Below are 12,685 nucleotides of genomic sequence, written 5' to 3'. Positions count from 1 at the left end.
GGAGTTGCCATCATCTTACTGATGACTCCAGGTGACCTGAGGGAGGTGCTGCAGTAAGTCCAGAGCCAGACTTTGGAAGATGAAGAAGGGGAGGATGTAGCTCAGTGGTAGAGCATGTGCCTAGCATGCACAAGGTCCTGGGTTCAATCCCCAGTACCCCCATTCAAAAATAAAATAAATGAGTAAATCTAATTACCTCCTCCTTCCAGAAATAAACAAAACAAAAGGAAGATGAAGAGAAAATAATAAATACGCCTAATTACCTCCCCCCACACATAAAAAAGAAAACAAAAGGAAGCTGAAGAGACATGCCTTTTAGACTGCAGATAGGAAGAGTTAGTTCAGAGGCAGCCTCTCCCTGGGGAGCAGGACCAGCGTTGACTGGGTGCCACCCAGGCGTGCCTGGGCCAGGCCCTTCCCCAGGGAAATTTGATCCTCCTTATACCCCATAAGGGAAAGGCTCCATGCTCTAGGCTGAGAGCCTGTGTCCTCCCTAAATTCATAGGTTGAAATCCTAACCCTCAATATGAAGGTATTAAGATGTGGGGCCTTTGAGAGGTGAGGAAGTCATGAGGGTGGAGCCCTCATGAATGGGATTAGTGCCCCTTCCACCAGGGAAGACACCTGTCTGTGAACCAGAAAGACGGCTTCCATCAGACACTGACTCTGCCAGTGTCTTGATCTTGGACTTCCATTCTCCAGAACTGGGAGAAATCAATGTTTATGTCACCCTAGGTATAATGTGGTGTTGTACAACACCACGTGCATACTGGGTATCCTGGGGTCTTCCATTATAGCAGCTTGAACAGGTTGAGACACTGACATTATTGTGCCCATTTTACAAATGAGGAAACTGAGGCTTGGAGGTGGAGGACTTGCCCATGGCCCCAGCACTTGAGAGCAATGCATGGACCTGAACTCAGCTGTCTGGCTCCCAGATCTCTAATCTCCCTCTGGCTGCTTAGCCAGCTCTGCTCCCTGAACCCAGAGGGCCCTGTGCCTGAGACCACTGCCTCCAGGTGCTGGGCTAGAGGTGGGGTGAGCCCAGTTTTTCCTAAGGTCTGGGTAGCAGCATGTTCTGCTGTCAGTGAAGAGCTTTTGAAAAAATGAAAATGGATGAGCTCTGAGTTGAGAGTGGCTTCCCTGAGTCTGATGTGAGAGCCACGAGAGGGGACAAGTAGGGGACAGGACACTGGACACTGCTGTCCTCTTGCAGGCATTCAGTCCATAAACAAGGAGCTCCTCTGAACTGGGCAAACTGTTCAGAACAGAGTGTGTATTGGTCAGGAAACGATAGGGCATAGTAACAAACAACACCCAAATCTCAGTGGTTGAAAATAAAAGGCTTGTTTTTACTCCCGCCTTGTGTCCAGTGTGACCAATGGAGATGGCATTTCTACCCGTACTTTCAGAAGAGGGGACAGAGAGTTGAGACAAGCAATTAAACATAGTGACACATCATTTCTCAGGTTGATTGCTCAAAGCTAGTCACATGGCCACATGTGATTCCCAGGGGGGGCAGGAGATGTGATGTTTCTGTAAGAGAAAGGGTGCTGTACAAAACTGAATTACTGCCGTTAATGTCATCTAATTTAAAGTTACATTTTAAAAAGACTAAACACATAAAAATATCATCAGCCTCATAGCATTTCATTTAAAGGTTAGGTCAGGTGATATCTCAAAATCCCCATCATGAAAGTAGATAACTGTTACATATAAAAAAATCAGTGTAATGTAACAAAAGTTCCAGAAAAGCAAGCATAAAAGATAAGATTTGTAAGATAAATTGAAGTAGGTCTATTTGGCTATATCATTTTAAGTTGTTGAAGACAGTATGATCTAGATTAAGAAGTGAGTCTGCGGGGAAAGAGGGTGGGAAGGGATAAATTGGGAGTTGGAGATTTGCAAATATTACCTAGTTTATAAAATGGATAAAAAACAAGTTTCCTCTGTGTAGCACAGGGAGCTATATTCAATATCTTGCAGTAACCTACAATGAAAAAGAATATGAAAAGGAATATATGTATGTATATGTAGGACTGAAACATAATGCTATACATCAGAAATGGACACATTGTAAACTGACTAGACTTCAATAAAAAAATAATGAGTCTGAACCTAATTAGCATATCATAATTCTTTTGAGAATATTTATTCTGATACCTAGGCAAAACTTTCTGGAATTCTTGTTTAATTGGTCTAGGATATGAACTAAGGCTCAGTACTTTTTGAAAACTTCCCCAAAATGATTCTAATTGGACACTCCCAACACTCCATTGTTTCTAGCTTGATTTCTAAAATAACATTTTGAATTCTAACTTTCCAAAAATTTCTTCTCTCTCTGTATTGTGAGATACAATTGCATGTGTTATTATTTTCTTTCACATGTTCTAAAAGTGTATTTCCTTTGTTTTCGCTCATGACGAAGCACTATGGCAAGTGAAAAAAAATTGAATCATCTGTTTTTGAAATGAAAGATGACTTCCCTTGAATTGTGAGATTTGGGTAGTCTCAATTTTTCTAAACTACTTAAAGAAAACTAGGTTATTTTTATTCAAAATATTTCTATTGAATATTTGGTGGGATGTTTTATATATATGTCTTTGGGTAGTCAGACTAAACAGTATTGAAATAATCTTTGGTTTTTGTGTTGTTTAATGTCATTTTATTTATTTTTTTAAAGCGAAGTATAGTCACTTTACAATATTGTGTTATTTCCTGGTGTACAGCAAAGTGATTCAGTTATACATGTATATATTCCTTTTCGTATTCTTTTCCACTATGATTTATTACAAGATATTGAATGCAGTTCCTTGTGCTCTACAGGAAGACCTTGTTGTTTATCTGGTTTATATATAGTACTTTGTACCTGCTAATCCCGAACTCCTGATCTATCTTCCCCTACCCCTTTCCCCTTTGGTAACCATAAATAATTTTATTACAATTCAGTACTTGGCTATCATAGCATGAACTATTGGTTTGACTATTTTCATTAAATTCGTGAGCTAGCAGTGGGTTAGTTCAGATGAAAGATATAGAAAATAGACAAATGTTTGGCCATAAACATTTGGTAATATCTTGGTAATAAAAGAAGAAAAACAAAAAACAAAACAAAACAAAACAAAAGAAAGGGCGCTGTTTGTGTCACTGCCAATGCTGGTGATGGGTCATCCCCAAACGTAATAGTCTGGACCATTTGTTGTGCTCCTGGATGTTACCAGTCAGGATGTGGGAAAGAAGTCAGCACGGAGGGCTAGGGTCTGCTTGCAGAGTCAGGGGCCTCTGTGGGGGGACTCCAAGGCTGAGGGGACCTTGGGCTTGGGGCTGGAGTCATCTGAAGAGGCCCTGCCTCACATGCATTTCAGACGGTTGTGAGGAGCCTCCATGTGGCCTCGGTGCAGCTTGGGCTCCCTCACCGCCTGGGGCTGCCTTTTAAAGGGGATTTTCCCGAGAGAGCCAGACAGAGACCATCTCATCTTTGGTGAACTGGAATCAAGAAGTCAAACACCATCACTTACCCTGGAGTGGTACCCAGCTGGGATTCAGGAGCAGGTAACACAGCCTCACTTCTTTGCAGGAGGCTGCTCTGTAGGAGGTCTGCTGACTTTAGAAAGTGTAGTCTGCCCCATAGGAGGGATGAGGGACAGGAGAGCAGCACTAACATCTGCTATAGCGGGAATGACACAGTGCATCCAAGATGCAGCCTCAGACCACTCTTCACAGGCAGTGTCCTCGAGGCACCCCACTCCTGGGTGTATATCCAGAGGGAACTCTAATTTGAAAAGATACATGCACCCCAGTATTCATAGCAGCACTATTTACAATAGCCAAGACATGGAAACAACCTAAATGTCCGACAGATGACTAGATAAAGAAGTTGTGGTATATTTATACAATGGAGTATTACTCAGCCATAAAAAAGAATGGAATAATGCTATTTACAGCAACATGGATGGACCTAGAGATCATCATACTAAGTGAAGTAAGTCAGACTGAGAAAGGCAAATATCATATGATCTCACTTATATGTGGAATATAAGATATGATACAAATGACTTATTTTCAAAAGAGAGTCACAGACATAGAAAATAAACTTACGGTTATGCCTTGGGGAATGGGGGTGAGAGATAAATTGGGAGTTCAGGATTTGCAGATACTAACTATTATATATAAAATAGGTAAACAAAGTCCTACTTGTATAGCACAGGGAACTATATTCAATATCTTCTAATAACCATTATAATCAATGAAAAAGAATCTGAAAAAGAATATATATATGTATAACTGAATCACTATGTTATATCAGAAACTAACACAACATTGTAAATCAACTATACTTTAAAAAATAAATTAAAAAAATTAAAGGGATGTCTTGTAATGAGCTATAATGGAAAAGAATCTGAAAAAAAAAATGTATATATACATATGCCTGAAAACGCTTTGCTGTACACCTGAAACTAACGTAGTGAATCAACTACACTTTAATAAAAAATAAGAATTATAAAAAAAAAATTAGAGGGATGGAGGGAGGAAATCAGTGCCTTGGGACACCTCACTTGCCATGGAGGTGAGGCTGGGCCCAGACTTTGGACCCAGGTGCCCCAGGTTGCCCCAGGCAACAGAGGCCATGGAGAGGTGGTTCTAGTCAGGGGAGCAGAGGAGGCTGAGCCCAGAGTCCGGTCTGGAGCAGGACCCGGCGCCCACCGTTCCCTGACAGTGAGCACACTTTCCCGACTGCCCACGTGGATGGCCAGGAGCCCAGGGCGGAGCTTGGGAAGGCAGGCACAGAGCTCTCCCGTGGGTCACCAGACATGGCTTCCCAAGCTGGTCAGTCTGAAATTCTCTGTGTGGGGCAGGCCTCCCTTGGGAGGTGGACGCTGATATGGCTTAGCTAACAGCAGTGCCTGGGGCCTTATCCAAACGTGGGAGACAAAAATTTAGGAAACTACCCTGGAAAATGTTTCCACTGGAGGGGTCGGGCGAGCATCCTTGTGAATTGTCCCTTCTTTCCAGGGGCATTGCAAGCCCAGCTTGGTCCAGCAGACCCTGAGGGGAAGGGAGGAAGGCGCCCCCCCCCCCCCCATCACAACATCTAGGGACAGATAAGTCCCTGATTTTTTTCCTCTTCCACCCAGAAGCACTCGGGGGAAGAGCTTTCCCTCTGGGCTGGGTGATGCCGGGTGATGTATTCAAAACCAAGGCTACAATGCAACTGGGTGTCTGGCAAGTATAGGGACATTAACTCTGGCCCCAGAATTCCCATCTCCAGACAGAGAAACTGTTGCACAGACAGACCTTGAAGGCCCAGAAGGAATGCCTGAGTGCATCCCCACGGCTGCAACAGAGTAACAGACTGGGTGGCTCATGAACAACAGAAACATTTCTCATCTGGAGGCTGGAAGTCTGAGCTCAGAGTGTCAGTGGGGTTGGGTGAGAGCCCTCTCCTGGGTGGCGGACTTCTGCTTGTGTCCTCACCAGGCAGAAGGGAGTCTCAGGAGCTCTGGGTCTATTAGAATCTCTCATTCATGTCGACTGAAATAAAATGCACAGCCTAAAAGTTGAGACTTCTGTTTTATTTGTTGGACCTTCTGATGACTTGAGCTCAGGACACAGCATCTCAGATCACTCTAAGAGGCTGTTTCAAAGTGGCAAGTTAGAAGCCAGGATGTATGAGTTTTCACAACAAAAAACAAGTAGTCGGAACATCAAAAAATTATTGTTAATTAAAGAAAACCAGACATCTCAAGTTATGGAATTTAGCACTTTTCTATATGGGAAGGTGCAAAGGTCTGGGCTCATTGAAATCATTCCTTTGAGATGCACCTAGCTATCAAGGGCCAGTGTCCTGCTCTTCTCCATCCTGAGTTCCCTCAGGGGGCACCACTGAGGGTGGCAGCAGAGGCTGGGCTGCCTGCTTGCCTGCATCTTGAGTTCCCTCCGCTCACTGATGGGGGTGGCTGTAGTGGCTGATGACTTGATGGCCACAGCATCCTTTGTTTACTGACATGGCTCGCAATATTTTTCATTCACATTAATAATCTCTAATCCCATTTACGAGAGCTCCACCTTCATGACCTAAGCACCCACGAACACACCATCACATTGGGTATACAGATTCCAACATATGAATTTGGGGAGGATACAATATTCAGAGAACAGCAAAGGAGGTGAGGAGTGACCAGGCCATCTGAGTCATGGACAGTCGGCTGGCTCTCTTCCTGAGGGCCCAGGACTTGCAGCCCACTGGGGAGACTAAGATCATGGTGGGGATGTGGCACCTGCCTGGGCTCCCTAAGCAGGCTCCACCATCTCTCCTCCTTCCTTAATGATGAAACACTCGGTCTTGAGCATGGCACATGGCTCTCTGGACTGATTCTAGCCAATAGGATATGAGTGGCAGCACATGAGCAACTTCCATCCCAGGAAGTAGTTTTAAAAGGAGTGGGCAAGCTCTTCCTCCCTCTTTCTCCTTCTGCTGGCTGGAATGTGGACATGATGGCTGGAGCTGGAGCAGCCATCTTGGACCATGAGGTAATCTCTGGAAGGGAAGCCACACACAGCTGAACCTGGGAGAGGTGGAGCCTGAGCCTCAACATGCTGCAGCCTCCCCGGCAGAACTTCCTACCTCCCCCATGGAGTAACTGCCATCTTGCTGAAGTCACTGTTGTTTCAGGGTATCTTTCACCCACACCCAAAGACAATCCTAACCGCTACACCACTCTCAGAGCGTTGAGAATCAATTATGTTTTTTTTTTTTTTTGTGGTGGTTGTTGTTTTTATTTTTTAATTCAGGTACTAGGGATTGAACCCAGGACCTTGTGATGCTAAGCATGCACCCTACCAGTGCTATTACCTACCCCCTCCACTCCCAACAAGAGTCAATTATGTTTCTGATGCAAAAAATTAGCCAATGGTTATGAGTGATTTCACTGTGCTGGAGCATCATAGCTAAGCTCAGGAGGTTTACTATGGAATAACCCTGGCTTTGTCAGGGATGAGGCCTCCCACACATGGCCTTGTTACTAACTATGGTGACAATGGCATATGTTTGGGAGTTATGGCCATACAAGAGAAGTGAGCCAGCTCAGGTGTCCAGGGGCAGACTGGGCATCCTTTTATATTCCTCCCCTCTCCAAACCCCTGGCAATGGCAACACAGCACAACCCAAAGTGGACCCAAGAAGAGGGTGGGGGTGTAGGCGAGTGTCAGTGGACTCTTGACTTGGATGTACTTCCAGAAAATAAAAAAACAGGCATGATCATATTGATTTATAAACCAAGGTAGAAGAGCCTGCAGCCCAGTGTGTGTGTAGGAGGCAGTGTGGGTAGAGGTGTTGGCCTCCCCAGGTCCTGGAAAGGCTGCAAGCTCAGAGTCTGCAGTCTAAGGACAGGGTCAGCCAGGGGCTTGGCTGGGGGAGGAGGAGGGAGGGGAGCATCAATGGAGAGACTGTTCACAAACACAGCGGGGTGAGCACTCTGTTTGCCTCTAATCCAGGATCCACCTTAAGGCTGGCAGTGCTGTGTTTGCACTTGGAAGTGACCATGGGAGAAGGCTCAGTACCCACCCTCGTTAGTTTGGGTCTTTGTGGGATGAGGAGGTCCAGTTCCCTCCACTGAAGGCCACTGATTACGATGAGTCACCCTATGGACAGAACTGGAACCAGACTTCCCCAGAAGGGATGAGGCCAGCTGAGGAAACAGCCCTAGACCACAGAGGGAAGCCTTGCCCACTGCCCATAAGCCTCAGTCCCATCTCTCATCTGTACATGCAAACAGGCAGCCAAGGAAAACAGTCCTGGCAAGACAAGGACCCAGTTGTCCTAGGAAGAGAGAGATAATAAAAGCAATGAATGAAATTTAAAAATCTTATTAACATTCCAGAGATGTTAATTGCATTCACAAAACAAGAACAGGAAGCTAGAGAAAGGGAAAGTCAGGGAACAAGGAAAACTTCAGGGAGATTAAAAATATGATAGTCAAAAAACACAAAAAATCAGGAGACGACTTGGAAACTAGGGTCCAAGAAACTTCCCAGACTAGGTCAAAAAGACAGAAAGATGACAAACATGAGAGAAAGTTAAGAGTTGTGTGGCATCAGTCCAGGGTGTCCAAAATGTCTGACAGGAGTTCAGAAACTAACAAGATTCTGCTTAAGCCGTGTTTAGAGGAACGTGTATAGCTTTAATGCTTATTTTAAGAAAGAAGAAAGACCTCAAAATCAACAATATAACCTTTCACCTAAAAACACAGAAAAAAAGAAGAGCAAAACAGACCTAAAGCAGGCAGAAGGAAGAAAATAATAAAGATCAGAACAGAAATTAGTGAAGCAGAGAATGTAAAAGCAATAGAGGAATTCAGTGAAACCAAAAGCTGGTTCTTTCAGAAGCTCAACAGAGTTGACAAACCATTAGCTGGATGGACTAAGAGAAAAAAAAACTCAAATGATAGAATTAGAAATGAAAGAGGGGACATTCCTACTGACTTTACGGAAATGAAAAGGATTATAAAGGAATACGATGGACAGTTGTATGTCAACAAATTAGATAATGGAGGTGAAATTGACAAATTCCTAGAAAGACACCAATGACCAAAACTGACTCAAGGAGGCATAGATCATCTGAATAGACCTATAACAAACAAAGAGATTAAATTAGTGGTTTAAAAAAAAAAACTACCTACAAAGAAAAACCTAGGCCCAGATCGCTTCAGCACTGAATTCTACTGTCGCAGACTGTTCAGGTTACTGTGACAAAACACTGAGACTGGGTGGCTTGTATACAAAGGAATTTGTTGATCACAGCTCAGGGCTGGAAGTCTGAGATGAGGGTGGCATCATGGTAGAGTGAGGGCCCTCTTCCAGGTTGCAGACTACCATTGTGTATTCACATGGTGGAGGGGGCAGGGAGCTCTGGCAGATTCTTGAATAAGGCATCCTGTTTCTTAGGGCTCCATTTTCATGACCTACGCACCTCCCAAAGTCCCCATTTTCTAACATCATCATGTTGGGAGTAAGGATTCCAACATGTGAATTTGGGGGGCACACATTCAGACCAGGGCACCTTCCAAATATTTAAAGGAAAATTTATACTAATTCTTCACAAACTTTAAAAAATAGAAGAGGCAGGAACACTTTTCCAACATGAGTTCAGTATCCTTGTACCAAAACCAAACAAGACATCACAAGAAAAGAAAGTGACAGACTAATACCTTTTATGAATACAGATGCAAAAATCCTCAAGAAGAGCAAAGCAAATCCAGCCACAAATAAAAATAATTATATATCATGACCAAGAGAGATTACCCAGAGATGCAAGGTTAACATCTGAAAATTAATATAATACAAGTCAGTTGAATAAAAAACAAAGATTACATGAACATTTCAAAAATCATTTGCCAAAATCCAAAACCCCTTCATGATAAAAATACTCACAAATGAGGAACAGAAGAGAACTTCCTCCACTTGGTAAAGGCATCTATGAAACACCACAGCTAGCATCACACTTAACAGGGAAAGACTGGGCGCTTCCCCCTAAGATCAGGAACGTGACAAGGACAGTTACTTTGGCCACACTTATTCAGTGTTATGCTGGAGACTCTAGCTAGGGAAACTAGGCAAGAAAAAGAAATAAAAGGCATCCAAATTGGAAAGGAAGAAGTTAAATGATCTCTGTTTGCAGATGACATGATCTTATATATAGAAAACCCTAAAGACACTACCAAAAAACAAACAAACAAACAAATGAAACAACAACAACCCTTTTAGAACTAATAAAATAAATGAATTCATCAAAGTGGCAGGATACAAAACCAACACACACAGATCATTCGCATTTCTATACACTAACAGTGAGAAATCTGAAAAGGAAATTAAGAAAATAATCCCATTTATGGTAGCATCAAAAATGATAAAAACTTAGGAATAAAGTTAACCAAGAAGATGAATGACTTGTGCACTGAAAACTATAAAACATTGCTGAAAGAAATTAAAGACAAATAAATGGAAAGACATCATATGTTCATGGATTAGAAGACTTCATATTGCTAAAATGTCCATGTTATCGACAGTAATCTACACATTCAAAGCAATCACTATCAAAAACTTAATGGTATTTTTTTTTTCAGAAATAGGAAAAAAAAAAAAACCATTCTTTAATTCATTTGGAAGCTCTGAAGGCCCTGAAGAGCCAAAAAACACTATTTAGGAAGAAAAGCAAAGCTGGAAACCTCCTGCATCCTGATCTCAAAATATATTACAAAGTCACAGTAATCAAAACAGCATGATACTGGCATACAGATAGACATAGACCAATGGAAAAGAATAGAGAGCCCAGAAATAAACTCTGAGGTATACGGTCAGGTGATCTTTGACAACAGTGCTAAAGTTACACAAAGGGGCAGGATGATGTCTTCAACAAATGAGGCTGGGAAAACTAGATAACCACATGCAGAGGAATGAAGCTGGACTTTTGCCTTACACGGTATACAAAAATTAACTCAGAAATTAACTCCAAATGGATTAAAGACCTAAACACAAGACCTAACATTATAAAACTACTATATGAAAACATAAGGGGAAAGCTTCATGACACTGGATTTGGCAATGATTTTTTAGACATGACATCAAAGGCAGAGAAAAGAAAAACTATTAGACACATGGGACTACATCAAAATTTTAAACTTTTGCATACCTAAAGAAACAATTAACAGAATGAAAAGGCAACCTACGTGGCAGGAAAGAATATTTGCAAGCCCCATATCTGATAAGGGATTAATATCCAAAATATATAAACAACTTCAGCAACTCAACAACAACAAAAAACAAATAACTTGATTAAAACTGGACAAAGGATTTGAATAGTCAGTGTAATAGGGAAGAACAAATCTGACTCCGTGTTGTATCATTTCTTTTACTTTAACCTTTGTATTATTCTATTGCTATTGCTACAAATCAATCATTAAAGAGATGTTGCCTATAAGCTTAAATTATACATAATAGCCCATCTCTGGGAGCACTGCCTCCCAGGTAATGAGTGTTAATCTAAAATACTTTTGTTTAGCTCACAGCCAACATTCTGACCAGACCCACCTGTGAATGATGGAAGGAAGAAATTAACACATTTCCTCCTGAGGCTGACCGGAACCAGGAAATATTTGACCTAACCCTCCCTTTTTAGTATAAAAAAGCATAAATTCTGACTCAGGGAAGATCTTTCTTTGGGATGCTTGTCCACCACCTTTTCAGTCTGATGGCTGAGTAAGGTCATTATTCCTTGCCCAAACAATTTGTCCCTTGATTTACTGGCCTATTGTGTGGTGAGCAGTATGAGCTTGGAGTTGATAACAACAGTTCTCAAAGAAAATGTAGAAATGGCCAATAATTATAGGAAAAGATGCTCAACATAGCTAATTATCAGGGAAATGCAAATCAAAACCACAAAGAGATATCACCTCACACCTGAGAGAGTCACTATCAAAAAACAAAACAAAACAAAACAAACACAAAATAGCAAGTGTCTGGTGAGGATGTGGCAAAATCAGACCTTCGTGCTCTGTTGATGGGAATGTAAGTTGGTGCAGCCTCTATGGAAAACAGTATTGCAGTTCCTCAAAGAATTAAAGATAGAATTACCAAAGGATCCAACAATCTCACTTCTGGATACACATCCCAAGGAATTGGAAATGGGATCTCAAAGAGATATTTGTGCATCTATGTTCATTGCAGCATTATTCACAATATCCAAGGGTTGGAAGCAACCTAAAAGTCTAGCGACAGATAAATGGATAAAGTAAATATGGTCTATACATACAATGGAATGTCACTAAGTCTTAAAAAATCGCAAATCCTGTCATATACTCCAACATGGATGAACCTTGGGGACATTGTGCTAAGTGAAATAAGCCAGCCACAGAAAGACAAACACTGTATCACTCGACTTACATAAGAGATCTAAAGTAGTCGAACTTTTATAAACAGAAGGTGGAATGCTGATTTCCAGGGTTAGTGGGAGGGAATGGGAGGAGCCATATAGAATTGTAAGATGAAAAAGTCCTGGATATCTGCTGTACAATAATGTGGGCACAGTTAACCATACCATACTATACACTGAGAAATGTTTACAATAGTCAATTTTGTCACGTTTTTACCATAATAAAAAAAATACTCAAGTTCTTTGGGTATTTGTACAACATGCATAGGGAGGTAAGTATAAAAAATTTTTTTTGATGTTAAGAGACCTAAGCATTTAGAAAAATTAACCATGTTTTTTCACTGAAGTCTCAGTATCTTAAAAGTCAATTCTCCATAACTTGATCTTTAGATTTAATGTAACCTTAATCAAAATAGCAGCAGTTTTGGGGGGTTTTTTGGGTGGAACTTGAGAAACTGATTCTAAATTCATAGCCAAAATGTTCTTGAAGAAGTATTGGAAGAAAGTGAGACGTTATCAAACTTCCTAAAATAATACTGCCAATGTGTTACTGGCAAGACTGGCTCTGCAATTTGCAGGACCCGGTGCAAAGTGAAGATGCAAGGCTTCTTGTTCGAGAATTGGCAAGAGTGCCAAGACAGCAGTAGGAGAATATTAAATCAAGTGCAGGGCTCTTCTGAGCAAGGGCCCCTGTGCAGCTGCATTGGTAGCAAGCCCATCAATTTGGCCCGATTTTTGACTCAAAGGTATCAAATAAAC

The sequence above is a fragment of the Camelus bactrianus genome, chromosome 27, assembly GCF_048773025.1.
Source record: "Camelus bactrianus isolate YW-2024 breed Bactrian camel chromosome 27, ASM4877302v1, whole genome shotgun sequence".
Taxonomy (NCBI): Eukaryota; Metazoa; Chordata; class Mammalia; order Artiodactyla; family Camelidae; genus Camelus; species Camelus bactrianus.
This window is presented reverse-complemented; position numbering follows the sequence as displayed.